The sequence below is a fragment of the Hibiscus syriacus genome, unplaced genomic scaffold (assembly GCF_006381635.1).
Source record: "Hibiscus syriacus cultivar Baekdansim isolate YM2019G1 unplaced genomic scaffold, ASM638163v2 tig00003725_pilon, whole genome shotgun sequence".
Classification (NCBI taxonomy): Eukaryota; Viridiplantae; Streptophyta; class Magnoliopsida; order Malvales; family Malvaceae; genus Hibiscus; species Hibiscus syriacus.
The window spans coordinates 1,256,111-1,275,060 of NW_024061982.1; positions in this window are offsets into that span (position 1 = coordinate 1,256,111).

Below are 18,950 nucleotides of genomic sequence, written 5' to 3' on the forward strand. Positions count from 1 at the left end.
TTTATTTATTTTTTAATATTAAGAAAGGAGCTGTCTTAAAGCACATAGAAGTCATTTTCTGATATTTCTAAATAAATAAATATCTTATTTAGTAAAAATATAATATATTTTCTTAAAATTATAAATTTGAAATAACAAGATTATGAATTAAATATATTTTTGAATTCTTAAATTTCCCATAATAGAGACAATTTATAATTAATGAGTACCAATTTTGGGAGTTATAGGGGTGCTAATCATTCCCTAAACGTAACCGACCACGAAACCCTTTTTATTATTAAAAAGAACGAATTTTTGGTTATACGCAGATTAGTTTATCTTTTAAATTATGTTTTCTTAAAAATTGTTTTAAAAGATTGTTTTTAGGTATTTGACCTACCTAACACAAAAAAGTCAATGGCGACTCCCAAAATATTTTTCAAAATCATTTATTTATTCGTTTTATTTTTCTCGCCAAGTAAAAATTCGTGCCCGGACGAAAACCGGTTACGACAGTTTGGCGACTCCGCTGGGAATTGGTCAAACTTTAAAATCAATTACAAATTGTCTCTATTAATGAGAAATTAAAAATTCATATATTTAATTTATAATTCTTTTCTTTCAAAATTATATATATATATATATATATATTTATGGTTTTCAAAATATTTTTATATTCATCTTTATTAATTGTTTTTATTTTCTTTTCAGGTATTAAATTTCATTTTTATTTATTTGTTTGTCAGAGGTTTAAATATTTCTCCTCACACACAACACTTGCATTGCATAACATATGCTTTATAATCAAGCTTGTCCCTTTTAAGTGGGAGTGAAAGCGACGTCTTTGTGAGACTTTATTCTCCGTGTTAGACCTAGCAAGTAACTTTCGGGATTCATATATCCTATGTCTTCGTGAGAATTTATTCTCCGTGTCAGGCATAGGGAAATGTGTCCCCTCAAATTGAACTCAGTCCGCTTAAAGTCTGTGATGGACTAGGATTGAGGGTTTGGTAGCCCAAGGGGGCATCAACAAGGATAATTCGAGTACCTTTACTCTTAGAACCAAAACCCTGGATATAATAAACCCTAGAAATTCACCTAATCTAAGACAATACTGAACCTCTGTCCATAGGTGTACACAAAGGAGAAATAAGCTCTAGTTTTCATTTTATTTTCTTTTTTCCTGAATAAATGCATGCGAACTAGAAATCATGCAGTTAGGTTAATTTTTCTAAACAAAGCATGGAACTAGAAAGCATGAGGTTAGGATTTATACCTTGATAGATAGAATTTGTATTTCTATTAATTGGTACTAACCAATTTGTTTTCCTTTCTCATTTTATTTTGCTCTAACTTGTTTGCATAGATTTCTTTTATTTGCATTGCATGATCATGGCATAATCAAAAGGTGTTGACTTGAAAGATTGTTCATCAAATTGGAAAGAAATCATAAATGGACAAAAAGTTCTATGATCGAACAAAATATGACGCAACCATGGAATGTCATCCTGATGGAACTCTGAAGATAGAGGAGAGCTATGCACCTAAAGATCGTATGCCCATGGAAGAGCAAAAGGAGATACGAGAAATAAGAGAGCAGATGTCCAAGATGATGGGAAGAATATCTGTTTTGGCCAAAGGAAAAGAGATCCCTGCACAAATAGAGATATGTAACACCCCAATTTATGGGCTAAATTTAAGAAATTATAAAGTGGTGAATTTAATTGGTATTTTTGGAAGAAATTGGGGATTAAATTATAAAATTGTAAAAATTGGCAGACCATTTTAAGAAGTGCAGGAAATTCAGTGGCTAAACTATTAATTTAGCCAATTTTCTATAGGAGAGAATTATAAACTCCCCCCGTCAATTTCCAGACATTTTTCCAGTTTCCCTTCCCCAACAACCCAACTTTCAACTCTGATCTACTCGTCGTTTGACCTCCGATCGACGAGTTGAAACCACCATCGTGTTCGTTGTCGAGCGAGGAACAAAACCCCTCAAACCTTTCGTCATGAATCGTCGCCGTTCGTCGTTAATTTCAGTCGGAAGTATCATCGGTACTAACCCAATTTCAGTTTGTTTTTCATCGATTCACGACGATCCGAGCATCCGTTTACGACACCTCCCGCACCATCGTGTTCCTTGCATCGTTCCGAGTCCGCCAGTGTCATCCTTGGTCTCCGTCGACGGCGGTGTGTGAGGAGGTGAAGCGGTTAAAGTTTTCGATTCGTTGAAATCGAGCTCTCCGCCGTTCAAAAAATTGAACCGAGCTTTGTAAGTATCTCGAAATCGCTTAAAATAATTTTTAGGAATTTTTTTGGGAATTTAGCACTGTTCATGCGTCGTCATTGCGCGTGGGGAAGAAAAAATGACCGGTTTGACCGGTCATAACCCGACCCGAACCGACCCGTTTACCCGACCTGACCCGTTGACACGACCTGTTGACCATTGACCGACGTTGACCACTGTTGACCAAAACTTTGACCGGGCATTAAACGACCTTTGACTTTGACCGAGTATACCTATCCTGACATTTTTCGACGTTCCAAATCCGATTCCGCAGTCCGTTTTTCAAAATTCAGACTCGAAGGCCTCGAAATTGGAAGTCAAACCCGTTGACTTTGATTTTGACCGAAAATTCTAAATTTTTGAAAAGTCATATTTTGTGCTTTCGACGTCCTGAATCTGAATCCGAAGTCCGTTTTGCCAAATTCAAACCCGGTAAGCTGTTTTTATTTGATTTATGACCCGATTCGATCTGTTTATCGTAATTAAGCTCCGTTTTTGATGTAATTTATGTTGATATGTATCTGAGGAATTATTAGAAGTTGAATTGAAGATCAGAGGTGTTCGAATGGAATTTTTATGGTCGATCAGTATTGCACAGAAATCGAGGTAATACTTTACTACCTCTTTTTTCTTTATGAAACATGTTGATATTGGTAAATGCATGAATAAGATAATGTTGGTCACTTTAATGGAGTTGAACAATTATACACTCGATATGAATGTGGTAGAAATTTGATTACTGAATTCGGATCGAATGATTAATATAAGAGATTGATGGAATGTTAGAATTAAATTACAAGTTGTGTGATTTGTGATAAAGAAATCAGCCATGGATTTGTAACTTATATTTTAAAGGTTAAATGTTAAAGGTACTTGGATGGGAAATTATGAGAATACTCCGGTAGGGTAAAATTATGAAAATACCCTTATGTTTGTGGATGATAAGAATTGTCCCTAGAAGTTGGTTAATAACTCTGAAAAGACATATTGATCCGATATAATTACAGATGTGCATAAGAAATGCTAGTTTTGTTTAAAAAATTTGGATAATTGGTTTTTAACCCTAAAAGGGTTTGTATAAGATACTATAAGTCTATTAAGGAATCATTTCGAGATCAAAGAATGTTCGGGAAATCAATTAACCATTGGATCTCTAAAGTATAATTATTTTCGTTAAGAGTTAATACCAAAATTATCTGATTAAGAAATTACAAAAATGCCCTTGAGAGGTAAAAATAGTCCAAGTTGACTCTGAATGAGGAAGTAATATGCGAATTTGTTTTTAAACCGATAAATTACTGATTTGATTGTGGAGATTCTATTTTTGTATGGAAAATTCTGATAATTCGTTAGTAACATTTGAGAAGGCATTTAAATTGTAAATCTCCGACTTGAGTAAGTACGCGAAGAATAATAATTTATCGATGGTGATATTTTGTCAGAATAGTTCAAAGAGACTGACATAAATGATAAATTTGAATTAAATAATAAGACCGAATGGAAGGAAATGATTGAAATATTCTAGATTTGTAAAATGACCAGAATACCCCTGTAATGAAAAAGACTCAAGAATATTACCAAGCTCAGGAATGATTGGATATCCTCGAGCTCTGAAAAGAATGGAATGAAACTGGGTTCTAGAATGACCAAAATACCCTTATGACCTAAAATTAGTAAAAGTGTTGGATTAATTAAGGAATCCAAATAAACATGGATATGGTACTGCTCTTAAAAGTTATGGATCACATATTAAGCCGAGTAATCAATGCTAGTGTATATGTCAGTACCTGAAATGTATAGATGTTACTTGAATGCGTGTTCATCTTCTTAAGTGTGGTTCGATGATAATTTTGAAAGTACTCAGCTCAACTCAACTCTAGGTCGCATTCGATAAAAAGAAATGGATATTTGTTAGACAAATCAACCACGAAGACCAAATTAAATTAAACAAAAGTACAATATATATCTGAAATTCAGAAACATCTGGATTATCTGGAAAGCTCTGAAGTAATCGGGATATACTTGACTGATAAACGAAATGAGTAACCTCAATGATTGAGGATTAAATAGGTAATTTGATGAGTTTGGGAACACTGTTGAACTTACATGATGAATTATCCTTATGGGTCATAAAACATGAATCAAGTACATATGTATTTCCTGATATCGTTGAAATATGGAAATAAAATTAAGACTATTGGAAGATCTACTCAGCGATGATTACGAAGATGATTTATGGACAAGAAATTTTGGTATTAAAGAGTAAATACTCTGAAAAGGCAGTAAATTGACGGGTCCACATGCATTAGTTCAGAGAGCTTGTTCAGTTCGAATTGTTCGATAAACCGATCGATTAACATGGATTGTAAATGTCTTGAAGCTTCGTTTCTCATTTATTAGCTCAAATCACTATGGGCATTATGGAATGCTTTCCTGATGCACATGAATCATAGTGAAATTCTAAAGTATCAACTTTAAATGTCTGATTAGATCGATTAATAATCGATTCTCTCCAATAGGACCTTGTTCTTAGAATCCGATCAAATTGAACGAGCTTCATGTTATCCTTACCAATAATTACAAAATGCCTCTGAAAAATACTTGGATCCTCTAGTGTATTCCCTATGTACTACATAATTGTTTTATCTGTTTTGAAATGAGGTACACTAAAATCTATGGTTACTGTTTTATGATGCACCGACTTACGGTGATGGTTTATGGACTATGACTGATATATGATTATTGGTTTTCACTGATATATGATAACGATGATTACGGACCTAATGTGATTCTTGGGTAGGCTCACGGGCCCCAAGATGCTCTATTAGGTTGGCTCCCTTTTACCGTGTGCTTAGGGTAAGCCCTATAGACTTACGGGCCTAAGGATACAGGCCCAAACCCTATCCTTAGGTGGCTTCCTTTTTGCTGTGTGCTTAAGGTAAGCCCTACGAACGTAGTTCTGAGGAACTGCGGATGGTGTACATGAAAAGGATTTAAACTACGAGTTTCAAAAGTGAAACTTTATTATGATTTTATGATGATTTACTGAACTATTACTCGTTTATTGTACCTACTATGATCTTATCGTACTGTTGGAACACACTAGACATCCTATTCGATCTCATAAAAACGTGATACTATGAATGCTTCCTATGAACTGTGATCTTCATGGTTTCTACTCAATGAACTACTAATGGAATCCCATATTATCTTGCAAACTGGTATACGTTTAATTCAATAAGGAAATTATGGCTTCACATTTATCTGCATGTCCTTTAGCATCACTTGGTAGTTCTGTATTACTGAGCTTTTCGAAGCTCACTCTATTACTCACCATTGCAGGTTAAAAGAATTTTACCAGTGCATCTATCGATTTCAGTAAGGGAGCTCTTCCGGCGTTATTTGCAGAGTATGGTACACGTGATTAGGGGGCATGTAATTGTATTTTGTTTTATATACGAGTCTGAAAATCTGTTTTATTTCTGAATACTAATAAATGATTTTATACGTTACATGTTTTAAGAAAAGTTTTAAATTTTATGCTATTTTTACAGTGGGTCGCTCCGGTGGCCCTAACATGACACTCCAGATCAATGAACATAATCTTGCAATTTCAGATATGCAAAGGACTTATGATCCTAACGAATTTGAGAAATTACAAACACTCATAATTAGTATTCACAAGTTGTCTAGAGATACCAAAGAAATGGTAACAACTGTAAAAGCTCCCAGAGGTGAGAAGAAATTATGTGATCTGAAATAGTCAAAGTTTAGTCTACTCCCGACGTCTAAAACTCAGGTTCAATCTAAAACAAAATACGGTTTTCATGTTGATGCTATCCCTATATCATATAAATAATTGTATGAGAAATTACTTGAAGCACGAGAAGTGGCTCCGTACTACATAAAACCATTCCAATCTTCGTATCCAAATTGGTATGACATCAACGTTTATTATGAATATCATGCCGGAGCTCAAGGACATATCATCAAAAATTGTCTTACCTTCAAACGTTGAGTACAAAGTCTTCTGGATCATGGAACCTTACAGTTTGTGATAAATGATCGACCTAGTTTGGTAACTGAAGATCCTAATAGATTAATACCAAAAGTGGTCAAAGGTAAGAATATCAGTAGGGGCGCCCAGAGAGAAGAATATTTGCTGAGGTCTGAGGCTCAAATACATCATCTAAAGATTGCAAACGATAAATTGAGCACCAAAATGGAAACCATGCATGAAGATTTCCAGAAGGTCAATCAAGCTTTTCAAAATGCTGGCCTAGGAAACACCCCAGAAGAGTGGATAACAGGGGTCACCAAACTGAAAAAGAATTGCAACATAAATGAAGGACGAGGCAAGAAGTTTTCTCATGATTTACGAGTTGCAAAAGAAAGACTCAATACAACTGTCATTAAATCAAGAAAATATCATGTCGACAATCAAATGTTGAATAGTGCTATGACCAATATGGAAGCATCATATCATATCCATCAGCATGAGATTGATACTGAATTAAAAATAATGACCAAGAATAAAACATTAATGACCAAGAATAAAACATTGAAGAAATGTTTAGATGATTATAGAAATCTTGTATGAGAACTTCTTGAACACAAAGAGTCTCTCACAAGAAAAAATGAACAACATTGTTTACAACTTCGAGAGTTGACACGGAAGATGAAGGAAAAAGACAATGTTATGAAGGAAGTTGATACTCAAGCAAGCAATGTGGCTCATAAGCTGGTGAACTTAGCTGGCTTCGCTAGAGAATTAAATCAGATGGATAACTCCACACTTGAACATGAGTGGAAGTTAAAATGGCTTTTAAGGGAAATAGAGAAATTAGGAGTAAAAGCTATCCCCTACATGTAAAAGTTTTGTTTGATGCATGGAAACTTTTGTGTTCAATGAAATCTGTTCTAAGATGATCACTCTTGAGTAACACCTTTTCATACATGCATTTTCATTTCACATCTTTGCATTTTCGTTTTGTATTTATACTTTTATGTTTGCTTTTGTATTGCACAAGTTGCATTCTTATTGTTACATTCACATATTCACATTTGCATCCTTGCATTTTTACGTTTGTATTTACATTTTCATTTTTACATTTGCATCTTGGCATAATTACATTTTGTTTCAAATTATTTTACAATATGGGAATAATTCGTAGAGGATTACATGACAGAATTTTGAAATCAAAGTGGAGTTAACTTGGTTTTCCTAAAGAATAATAAGAGCCATGAATAAGATCTTAGCAAGGGTTGGTAGAATCGAGAAACTGCAAGAGCAACTTATCAAGACTCAACAAGAAATGACTGATCATGCAAAAAAAATCCAAACTGATTCAAAAGAACAAATGACCACGTTAATGAATATGATGAATGATATGATCCATGGAGAGAAACCCTTAGAAGATTCCGCTGTGAAGGTTATGAATGAGGATCTGAATGATAATGATGAGTTCGACGTGATAGTATCTGATGATTACGAACCTATTAGTGAGTATGGTAATTTAGGACAACTTCAAGATTTGGTCCCGAGGGGCATGGATGAATTAATGGTGAATGAAGAATCAATGAATGCAAAAAGTTCACTTGTGAGAGATAAGTTTTACCCAAAGAAAAGGGACATAGAAAAGGGTCAAAGGCTGATCAAGAAGAAAAAGAATGTACAGAGTTTTCAATTTCCTCCTTTCCACTTTTCAGGTGAAAAATTGCATTCAAAAATGCTCTCAGCCAGATTAACTACTCCACGACTTGTTCACTCACAATGGCCTCCAAATGAGAATTGGACCTATAAGGATGTTCCTTGGATAAATCAGACTAGAATTCCAAGTTGTTCAACTAAGGTTCCTGATAACCTTGAGGGAAATTTCCAAGATCCTTTAGAGCAAGCAATTCAAAAATGCAAGGTAAAAGAAGGGGTTAAAGTTCAACACTCAGAAATTATTGCCTCGACTGAGACTAATGTGATCAAATCCTGTGAAGAATATCAGACATAAGAAAATGGGAAAGGAAATCAAAGCAAAAAGGTTCCCATAGATGTAATCAGAGATTGGCCTGTAGGCCTAAAAATTAACTGGGAAGATGCAACCATGAAAACATCTCAAACACCCATATCAGACTTCCTGAAGACAGATGAAACTTTGGGCAGTTTAGAGAACATGACAAATACTACGCCAATCACAGCTGCAATATGTGTTCAGAACCGGGACAAAGCTATTGTCACTAATAAATATTATTTTGAGCCCAAATTCCAACCGCTAAACAAGGAGATAAGATCATACCACAAAGCTGCTAAGGAAGAAATGGAGATTGGTACGTCTGAGGAATCATCCAAACGAGCCCAGATAAGAGAAATGATCAAGAAATGGGGGGAAAGTGAGGACAAAGACTCTGATCCTGTTACACACCCAACATTAGAGGAGTAATGATGCATAATAAATAAACAAGTGGAAGTTGATATATACCACTGTAGTACTTTCTATTTTCAGCATCCTGTTTGAATTTGTCTTTTATTCCTTTCTATGCTTTTGTACAATAATTAAATTTGTGTTACTTTTATGGTTATGAGCAAGGTATTAAATTTTAATCTTGAAATTTTTGAGTATCAAGTAGATTAAATATTCTTTTTCAAGAATTATAGATCTTTGGAAAGTGGTAAAATTATACCTTCCGTATCCCGAACAACGCCAATTACTTGATCCTTATAAAAACCAAATCCTTACATACATTTATCTAAGACTTTAAATCCATGTCTCTACCTATTTTTGAGACACCAAATCCAAATGTTTACCTTCTCCGGTAGAGTTGATGGGTTCATTACCTTCCACTATATACACGACTTCCAAAGTCACACCTTTGTCCTTCCATATACAAAACCATCATGAACCAAAAGACCTCAAAAGAACCAAACTTTCAAATTATCCGTAAATCTTCCTGCAAGAAGAAACGAGAGGAGGCATCATGGAAGATAATTTCGAGTGATTGGGGCATACCCAAAGAACAAAGAAAAAAGATTGATTTAGATAAATATATCATGCATTAATTACATTGTGTTAATATAAATAAAGATTAATCTTGAATATTCATCCCCTTGGGGATACATCTTTTTACAAAGGCTTCTGTGTATGAGATGATGAATGACATTGTTTCATTTATCCTTTCAAATATATGTATATATATCCCTTGTTGACCCCTTTTGAGCCTATAATATTTTTTCTGATTCAACCTTAACCAAGGATCACTCTCTATATTGGGGGGCAAGAAGAAGGATATCTGCTCACAGGAATAAAGATTGTCAATTACAAAGGCAAATCTTCTTGAAATGAAAAGAGTTTTGAACTACAAGATAGGTCGAATACAAAGTGCTTGAAGATCAATCCAGTCAAGAATAATAAAAGAATTTTTGAAATGCAAGAGGAAAAGGAGGTGCTCAAAGCAATTGAAGTCATATACTCATAAAAAGAAAAAAGAAAAAAGAAAAAAGAAAAAAGAAAAAAGAAAAAAGAAAAAAAAAAAAGAAAAAGAAAAAAGAAAAAAGAAAAAAGAAAAAAGAAAAAAGAAAAAAGAAAAAAGAAAAAAGAAAAAAGAAAAAAGAAAAAAGAAAAAAGAAAAAAGAAAAAGGAAAAAAGAAAAAAAGAAAAATTGAATCAAGATGGGTTGCTCATTGAGCCTCAACCTACAAGGTTGATCAAGTGCAATAAGTTCAAAAATTTATATTCAACAAGAAGTACAAGAAATACTGGAGATGAAGGAATCTTATGGAAAAATCCCCAACAAAGGAGATCCAAGTCAAGCAAGGCATGATTGAAGGCATCAGAATGAATTGATCATTGGTTCAATTACCCTTAAAACACTTGTTTGAGCCTTTTTATCCCTTTCTTTCTTAACCATGAACCCTGGCCTACGTTATGTACTTGAAAAGTCCATTCTAATCATACATGGATTTCTATGTGAAAGGGACTATCTTCAGATTTCATTCCGCCTCTCAGGATTGATTTTTATTTACAAAATTATTTTTTTCTTTAATGCATGATATGAAAAATGATAAAAGGGGGGGGGTTCAAGATGTAATTTTTTAAATAACATCTTGGAACCAAAGGAAGATTCGAGTTGAAAACCTGAAAAGGCGGCTCGAATATTGAATGGTGCAACAACGACATAAGAGACGATCTTAAGCTCTTGATAAAGCACCGTACATCCCAAAGATGTTCCTAAGATTCGGGAACCAAGAAGTATCTCCATCAGATGAGCATAATAACCCTTTCTTCAAGATAGTAGAAGCTCAAAGAAGACATATATGCTTGACCAACCTGAGAAACCTTACTTTACCAGAATCAACCTACACATCAAATAAGTCAATAATTTTAACACTTGCCATAGGACTATCATTTTTGAATGATTTGAAAGAGTAGTTGATTTATTTAATATTCATTAATTTCATGTCTTATAATTTGATTCTATTATGAACCTATAATAGGCAATGTTTTACAAAATTCTTTTATTCTTCGGTAAAGAAAAGAGAAAAAAATATTTTCAAACAGGACAGTCTCAAATGAGGAAGGTCCTTGAATCAAGTTTTCGTTTATTCTACCTCTATTTTAGAAAAAAACGAGACCAGAATGATGAAGCATTACACTTTCTTGAAAGAAAGTGGTCCAAAAAGCCAAAAAGTTTGGAGAATTGAACTTGTAACGCTCTCCTGTGACATCATTAGCAATCTATCAAGAAAGATTATCACTTATCTCGTGCTGAGGGTGATAAGCATCACCAGACAAATTATTTTCCCCAGCCATCAATCCATATCTATAGTATATTCTCCAATCACAGAGTCATAAGTCCCATTAAGTGTATTATGGGAATGAACAAGTCACCACTTGTACTCTAGTTATACCGTGATACTGGCTCAAGTCTTGGTACATCATTGCTACTTCTTCCCTGTCGATCATTTTCCTTATCAGGGTTATATCCATTATATTCTTCAGAAGATTGTTGAACTTGAAATTGAGAACTTATGGCATAAAATAAGACATTGGAACAGATTCTATATTTATAGCCCATTTCAATTAAACCTTTCCATGGTTCAGGAAGAGTGGGATATGGAGATGTCTATCTTGAAGCAGTAGAAGAGACAGTCACTTTAGTAGTCATTGCAAGAAAAGACGCCAACAAAAATCTTTTAGTTCATCCTGATGATGTTTATGTCTTCCAGTAAGGTTATTACACTGGATGCCACCAACAATAAGGTCGAATTCGCCAAATCTACTAATCCATTGCTCCAACCAATCACCATTCAGTTTTTGCACATTTCGAGGATTTTCCAAGATAGTAAAAGGTAACATCTGCATCACTGATTCCAGAGAAAAGAGACAAAACATTGATACCACCGGGGAACCTGCCTCTAGCAGATCCTCCTCTTCGTGTATGGTTTTTAGGGAAACCGAGAAGTATTTTCACCTCATCAAGTTCAAGTGGAACAACTTTATTCCTTCCAACCCATACTAGATTCCATTTTTGGCACTCATCAAGAACATACTTCTGGACACTCGAAGGTGGCTCATCGTCATAAGCTTCAAGAGCCTTACAAATCCTTTCTGTCAATTTGGCACTTCCTATACATGTTTGTAAACAGTTCAACTTTGTAATTGTGACCCCAGGAAGGTCACCATTTTATTTGTCAATGGAAAAGCATCATGTATGGTGCGTGGAGGAAGCAGAATAAGAGAAAATCTATTCTCAATTGGCAGATTATGAATATAGCCCCTTTTCTGTGCAGCAGCACAGAAATACCTTGAATCCACAAATTCTGGCTCTACAGTGTATAAGTACCGTGACATTTCGGTCCAAATACCAACATGAGACAGTACCACGTTCTCGTAGTAGAAATAAGGAGGCCCAATAGCATCTTCTGGAAGTGTTCTTTGAGTTATCTGATCTGGTTCGGTAGTAACCCCAAAACCAATCATTAGATTTGGAAGATGAACTGCATGATCATCTTCATTAAGAAGCTTCTTTTCAAGCTTCCTCTGCTTCGTCCTTTTCCAAAAATCATAGCCTGAGTTTGGCCTTTTCTTGTAATTGGGGTCATTGCATAATGGTTTCTTACCTTCTATCGGATGAAGTGCGTCAGCAGCCTTAGCCATTTGAGCAGCACATATAAAATCTGTCAATTATGTAATTGATGAATCTAGACCACATTCTTCATGGTTATTAAAACCTCAGCCTCTGAGTATCATGTTTTCATCAAGTATAACAGTTTATTCTCCTCATCAGAATCAAAATTTAGGATGTCCTCAATATCAGAAGAACTATCAATATCTGTGAAATCATCCTAAAAGATTGCTTCATAATCAGATGAATAGTTATCAGAATCAACATGTTGCATGGGTGCGGATTTTTCAAGAGCCTGTACCACTGTATATGTAGTCTTGCTATTGCATCAGATTACTGTTCACGTAAATTGGTTTCTTTCCCACAGAAAAGTATATTCTAGAAATAATCTTCACTGAAAACAAGATTCATAGTGTCGGCCTAGAATGAATTACCAAGTGATTTATACCACTCTGTCCGACTAGATCCCTCTATATCCAGAGAATGATTGATCACTTCTTAAGTTTGTGACAATATGAAGAGAATTCCTTCAGTTACTTGACAATATCGCTATTTAGTGATACCAGAATGAGAGTATTCAAGATAAACGGATTTGGGGCACGAATAAAGCCTCAAGTACCCACCACAGTGCATTACTAAATTGAACCTTGTGTGGATCATGATATTCAAGTCAAATAAACGTTGAGAGTAAGCCTTACAGTTTAGAAGGTCGGGGGGATTTTAAAGGCCCAATTTAGATAGATCTATGAGGGACATCTTGAAAGCCCATTTCAACCAGAAATAGAATGGTGGGGCATTCTTGGACGCTCATCTCAGTAAGAAGTAATGTTGAGCATACTTTTAACATCTGTAACAACAGATGTTAGAGCATTTTAAAGATTACTTCAGACAGATCCATGTGGGGCATTTTGAAGGCTCACATTAACAAGAATCAAATGCTGAGGCATGCTGAAAGCCCCTTTCAATCAGAATGAAGAATGTTGACGCATTTTGAACGCTTGTATTAACCAATGTTGGGGCATGCTAAAAGTCCGTATCATCTTGTGGAAAAATCATTGATTTGAGCAAATATTTCCAATGAAACAGAAATGTATGAACAATGAAAATGATAAAACAGTGACAGTGGAGCTGACTATACATAATTACTTCGTTCATCAGGCAGTTTCATTAGGGTCCTGTTATTGAACAAATATCTACTCATCAAGTATGGTTTCAAATACCCAATCTTCTTAACCATGTGTCACATGACAACGTGTTCTTTCTTAAGCTACACTATGGCTGCATGGATAAAGATGGTCCCCTGGTAGACCATTCGATCCAAGGTTTAGTTCTTCAAAATCTTGGTTTTGAATTTTGCATTCTCTATGTCGGTGATGATTAGAAATATTTCTTTGAGATTCCTGGCAATTAGTTTCAATCATGCTGTTGAAACTACAAAATCATTTTTCACATCAGTTTTGCCTACTTGATGACATTGAAGAGGGATGCTTAACTTATGTATATTACCCTTATTCCCGTTGTTATTGTGGTTATCATTGCCAGCCAGGGTGAACTGAGTTTTCATCTATTTTGGTTTTATCAAGTGCGTTTCATCCCCAGTGGAAAGAATTCCATGGATATCGTTCTGTATATGGCTCCTATAGCGGATGTGTTTTTGCGTCCTACAACACTCATTATGAAAGAAAACGTGATCAATATCACCCTTGCCCGAGATGATATCAAGATCAGTTGGTATCTCTTATTCAATTCAGCATTAGCATATCTCGTGAATTTGATCAACTTTTTAGTCATACCAGCATCTCACTTGTATTCCCATTGAGTTTTCGTTTCAAATGGTCTTGTGACATCATACAAAAGCTTTAAACACTATGCAAAGAGCTTCATTGACCAGACATCTGGGCAAAAGCCACAAGATGATGAATGTGTTGACAAATGTTTTACAAACCAGTAATTATGTTGCTGAACCAATGTTATGATCAGATGGTTTCCATTTATTGATCCAAGATGAAGTTTGTCTTCTTCAACCTCAAGGTTGTTGTTCGAGATCTGATTAGACGTGGAGACATGAAAGGAATTAGGATACATATTCCTTATAATGTGTTGCAAAAGTAAAAACAAAACAGACGTTGATCTCTTAATTAATCCCTACTGAGTCAGGCATATCTACATCTACACTCTTCAAAGATGATAGATTCTCTCTTCAAAGATAATAGATTTTCTCTTCAAAGATGATAGATTCTCTTTTCAAAGATGAATGATTTATTGGATTTCTACACAAGTCTAGACAAAGAAAGTCGGTTTTATCCACGATAAAATGGGGTAACAAGATCATAGCTCTGATTACGGCAAGAGTTCCATAAATGAAACATTTCTTATGAGACTTTCATGAAACAAAGAAGACACAAAGATGCAGATTGATTAGATGTTTCTTCAGCTTTATGGCATAGGTTGCTACACTGATATCCAAAGGTAACCCTCGAAATAAATGATCAAGTGAAAGAATACCAAGTTCACCACTTTGAAGTCAAATGAAGATTGCATAAACATTCATGCATTCCTAAGAACATCATCTGCATAACAGAAAATGCATTACATTAATACATTTAATTGTATTCAAACATAAGGTTTTGCAGATTTTCATACGAAAAAGAATATTCATGATGAACAATACCTTACAAGAAGGTAGAATTCAAAACCTCAAATGAAGGAATCACACAAACATCTGAAGAATAGATGGACGCAATTCACAAAAGAAGTATTATTTTTGGACATGTTACCCAATCAACAAGTTATTTCAATGAGAAAACGATTTCCAAAAATTTCTCATTTAATCTTTTCTTAAAAAGAAATTGTTGAATAGTAAGAAAACTATTTTCATAGTTTCTTACTTAGTAAACTATTTCCCACATCTGTAAGTCCTTCAGTGCATGATGTTTTCAAAACCTTCGGGTCATCTGTAAGTCCTTCAATGCATGATGTTTTCAAAACCTTTGGGTCATCTGTAAGTCCTTCAGTGCACGATATTTTCAAAAACCTTCGGGTCATCTGTAAGCCCTTCAGTGCATGATGTTTCAAAAACCTTCAGGTCATCTGTAAGTCCTTCAGTGCATGATGTTTTCAAAACCTACGGGTCATCTGTAAGCCCTTCAGTGCATGATGTTTTCAAAAACCTTCGGGTCATCTGTAAGCCCTTCAGTGCATGATGTTTTCAAAACCTTCGGGTCATCTGTAAGTCCTTCAGTGCATGATGTTTTCAAAACCTTCGGGTCATCTGTAAGTCCTTCAGTGCATGATGTTTTCAAAACCTCCGGGTCATCTGTAAGTCCTTCAGTGCATGATGTTTTCAAAACCTTAGGGTCATCTGTAAGCCCTTTAGTGCATGATGTTTTCAAAACCTTCGGGCCATCTGTAAGCCCTTCAGTGCATGATGTTTTCAAAGCCTTCGGGCCATTTTTAAGCCTTCCGAGCAAGATGATAAGACCTCAGGGCCATTCATAAGACCTTTGGGCAGAATATTTTCAATATTTCCATCATACTCAAAAGAAGCTAAATGAAAAAATTATTGTTTTTTTCGTCTTTGCTCTATTCTTGTTAACACAAAAATAAACAAAGAGGGGCAGTTGTAAACACTAATTTTTTCATATAGTTATTATTATTATTATTATGATTATTAAAATTATTATTTTTATTATATATTCTTATTAATATTATTACTCTTAATATTATTATTAAAAAAATAATTACAAGCCCAAAGACCCGAAGGCCCGTTTACAACACATGCCCAATCAGAATCGACCCATACCTAAATGGAAACCCTAAATATTTAGGGTTTCAGCTAAGGTTTCTAAACCCTCCCAACCGCCGCCTTAGCTATCTACAAGAACTCCCAGCAGCCGCCTCTGCCAGGTGCCATGTCCAGCCGCTGCCGACGCTCCACCATCAAGCCACTTCGCCATCGAAGCCTCCAGAAGATCAAATAGTATCCCCACGTCGAAGCCCTATGGTGAGTCACCACCATAGCTATGGTGACTCACCTAGGGTCACTCCTTGTGACCAGTTCGAATAGCGTTCGTGGTGGCCTATAAATAAGGCCACCGAATTTGCAAAAGAAGGACGGCGAGAGCAACCGAGAGATACCGAGCAAAAAAAAAGGCCAAACACAGAGAACATCAACAGAGAGGAACCCAAGAGCAAGCAAACAACCAACAGAGCAGAACGAAACAGCAACCAAAAACAAAAATATAAGAGAAGAGAAGAGAGGAACTTACTCTGTCGTCGGAGAGCCCCAAACGTCGTCAGAGAACCGAAACACTGAAGGTGAAAATCGTAGATTTACGATATATTATGGGGTTTTAGGTTAAAATAGCCTTAGATCAGGCCTTAGGACGTTTAGATCTACGCTTTGGGGGTATTTTGTAATTTCCGGCCACCGTAAACGGTGGCCGACAGTGGTGACCGGCCTGGAGTACGGCTGCCGACCGGAGAGACTTTAGAGAGAAGGCAGAGCTTCTCTCTCTAAAAGAGAGAAACTCAAACCAGAAAATAAAGGAAAATGGCCTAAAGGCCGGTTTAAACGGGTATTTATACCTCTCCCCGAACGACGTTGTTTTGGGGAGGGGTGTGTTCGTAATTTTACGCGTGGAATAACCATGCCTGTAGCCATTGCAGTTTTGTAACTCTGCATTTTAGTCACTGAAAGAGAATTCTGAATTTTTAAATTTGGTCTCGTAAGTTTATTTTATTATAAATTAGTCCTTTACATAATTATATATGTATTAGGTAAAATAATCGATCTAGTCATTATAATTTTATTAATTAATATATTAACCTCGAAATGCATGTTTTAGTTAATTATAATTTGAGATTTGAATTTAATATAATTTTATTTTAGTCACTAAACTAATAAATGGGTAAAATAGCATGTTTAGCCACTATAATTTTAAATAATTAATTACTAATTAGATATTTAATTTATTATAATTTAGTCATTAATATTCTCAATTACAAGCTTTATTATTTTACTATATAGTTATAATTTTATTTATTTTGGTCATTATTTAGTTGTATTTCAATTTTAATATATTATTATTAGTATTTAATCTTAAATACATATATATAATTTTAATAAATAATATTTATTTATTTTATTTATATTAAAATAATATTTAATATATTACTTTTAAAATCATTTTAAAATATATATTTATCAATATTAAGAAAGGACAGTCTTAAAGCAACTGGATGTCCATTTTCTGATATTTTTAAATAAAAATAAATATTTTACTTTATAAATAAATCTATTTCTTTTATATATATTATTTTTAGATAAATGTTTTATTAATATTTATTTATTTTTTAATATTAAGAAAGGAGCTGTCTTAAAACACCTAAAAACTCTTTTCTGATATTTTTAAATAAATAAATATCTTATTTAATAAAAATATAATATATTTTCTTAAAATTATAAATTTGAAATAACAAGATTATGAATTAAATATATTTTTTGAATTCTTAAATTTCCCATAATAGAGACAATTTATAATTAATGAGAATCAATTTTGGGCGTTATAGGGGTGTTAATCATTCCCTAAACGTAATCGACCATGAATCCCTTTTTATTATTAAAAAGAACGAATTTTTGGTTATACGCAGATCAATTTATCTTTTAAATTATGTTTTCTTAAAAACTATTTTAAAAGATTGTTTTTAGGTAATTGACCTACCTAACCCAAAAAGGTCAATGGCGACTCCCAAAATATTTTTCAAAATCATTTATTTATTCGTTTTATTTTTCTCGCCAAGTAAAAATTTGTGTCTGGACGAAAACCGGTTACGACACGTGTATTTTTAAATATACAATTTTTTTTAAATGTTTTAACATTTCCCACACATAATCGATTCCAAAGTTCTATTTTATCCGAGTAAAATATTTAATCATTATTAATCAAATATTTAAATTAAAATTTTCAATAATTCATTCTGACTCAAATCATATTTAAAATCGAAGTGGACAGCGGTTATTCATCATATGAAATTGATAGAATTCCAGAAATCCGCAGGCGGTAACACCTGTTAGCTTTAATATCCTGTGATTGTTTTACGTATTTGCAGAAGCTAACTGTTTATATATATATATATATATATATGTTGATTTCTCTTTCAAATTTCATTTTCTTCCTCAGAAATAAAAAAGTCGGCAAACTCTGGGGCCTGGAAGTTACCTGAGTTCATAAAATACAAGAATGCTATTGGGAGTCAAATAACGTTATCAATATGGTTAAATCTCCATGGTTTATTTTATTAATTAAAATGATTAAACAAAGGATTTCCTGATTCTTAAACTATAGTAAAAACAACAATGAACAATTATTAAAAGTTAAATTATACGTCAGTTTTGATTCGTTTTAATACATAAACTTTTAATTTTTTTAAAATTATATTTAACATTTAGATTTTGTTTCATTTTAATACCTCACTGTTAAAAACTTGACGGCCATGCATTTTTATACGTAAATTACATCATTCATCACTCAACTTCATCATCTTTGCTCTTTTCGTTTTATCT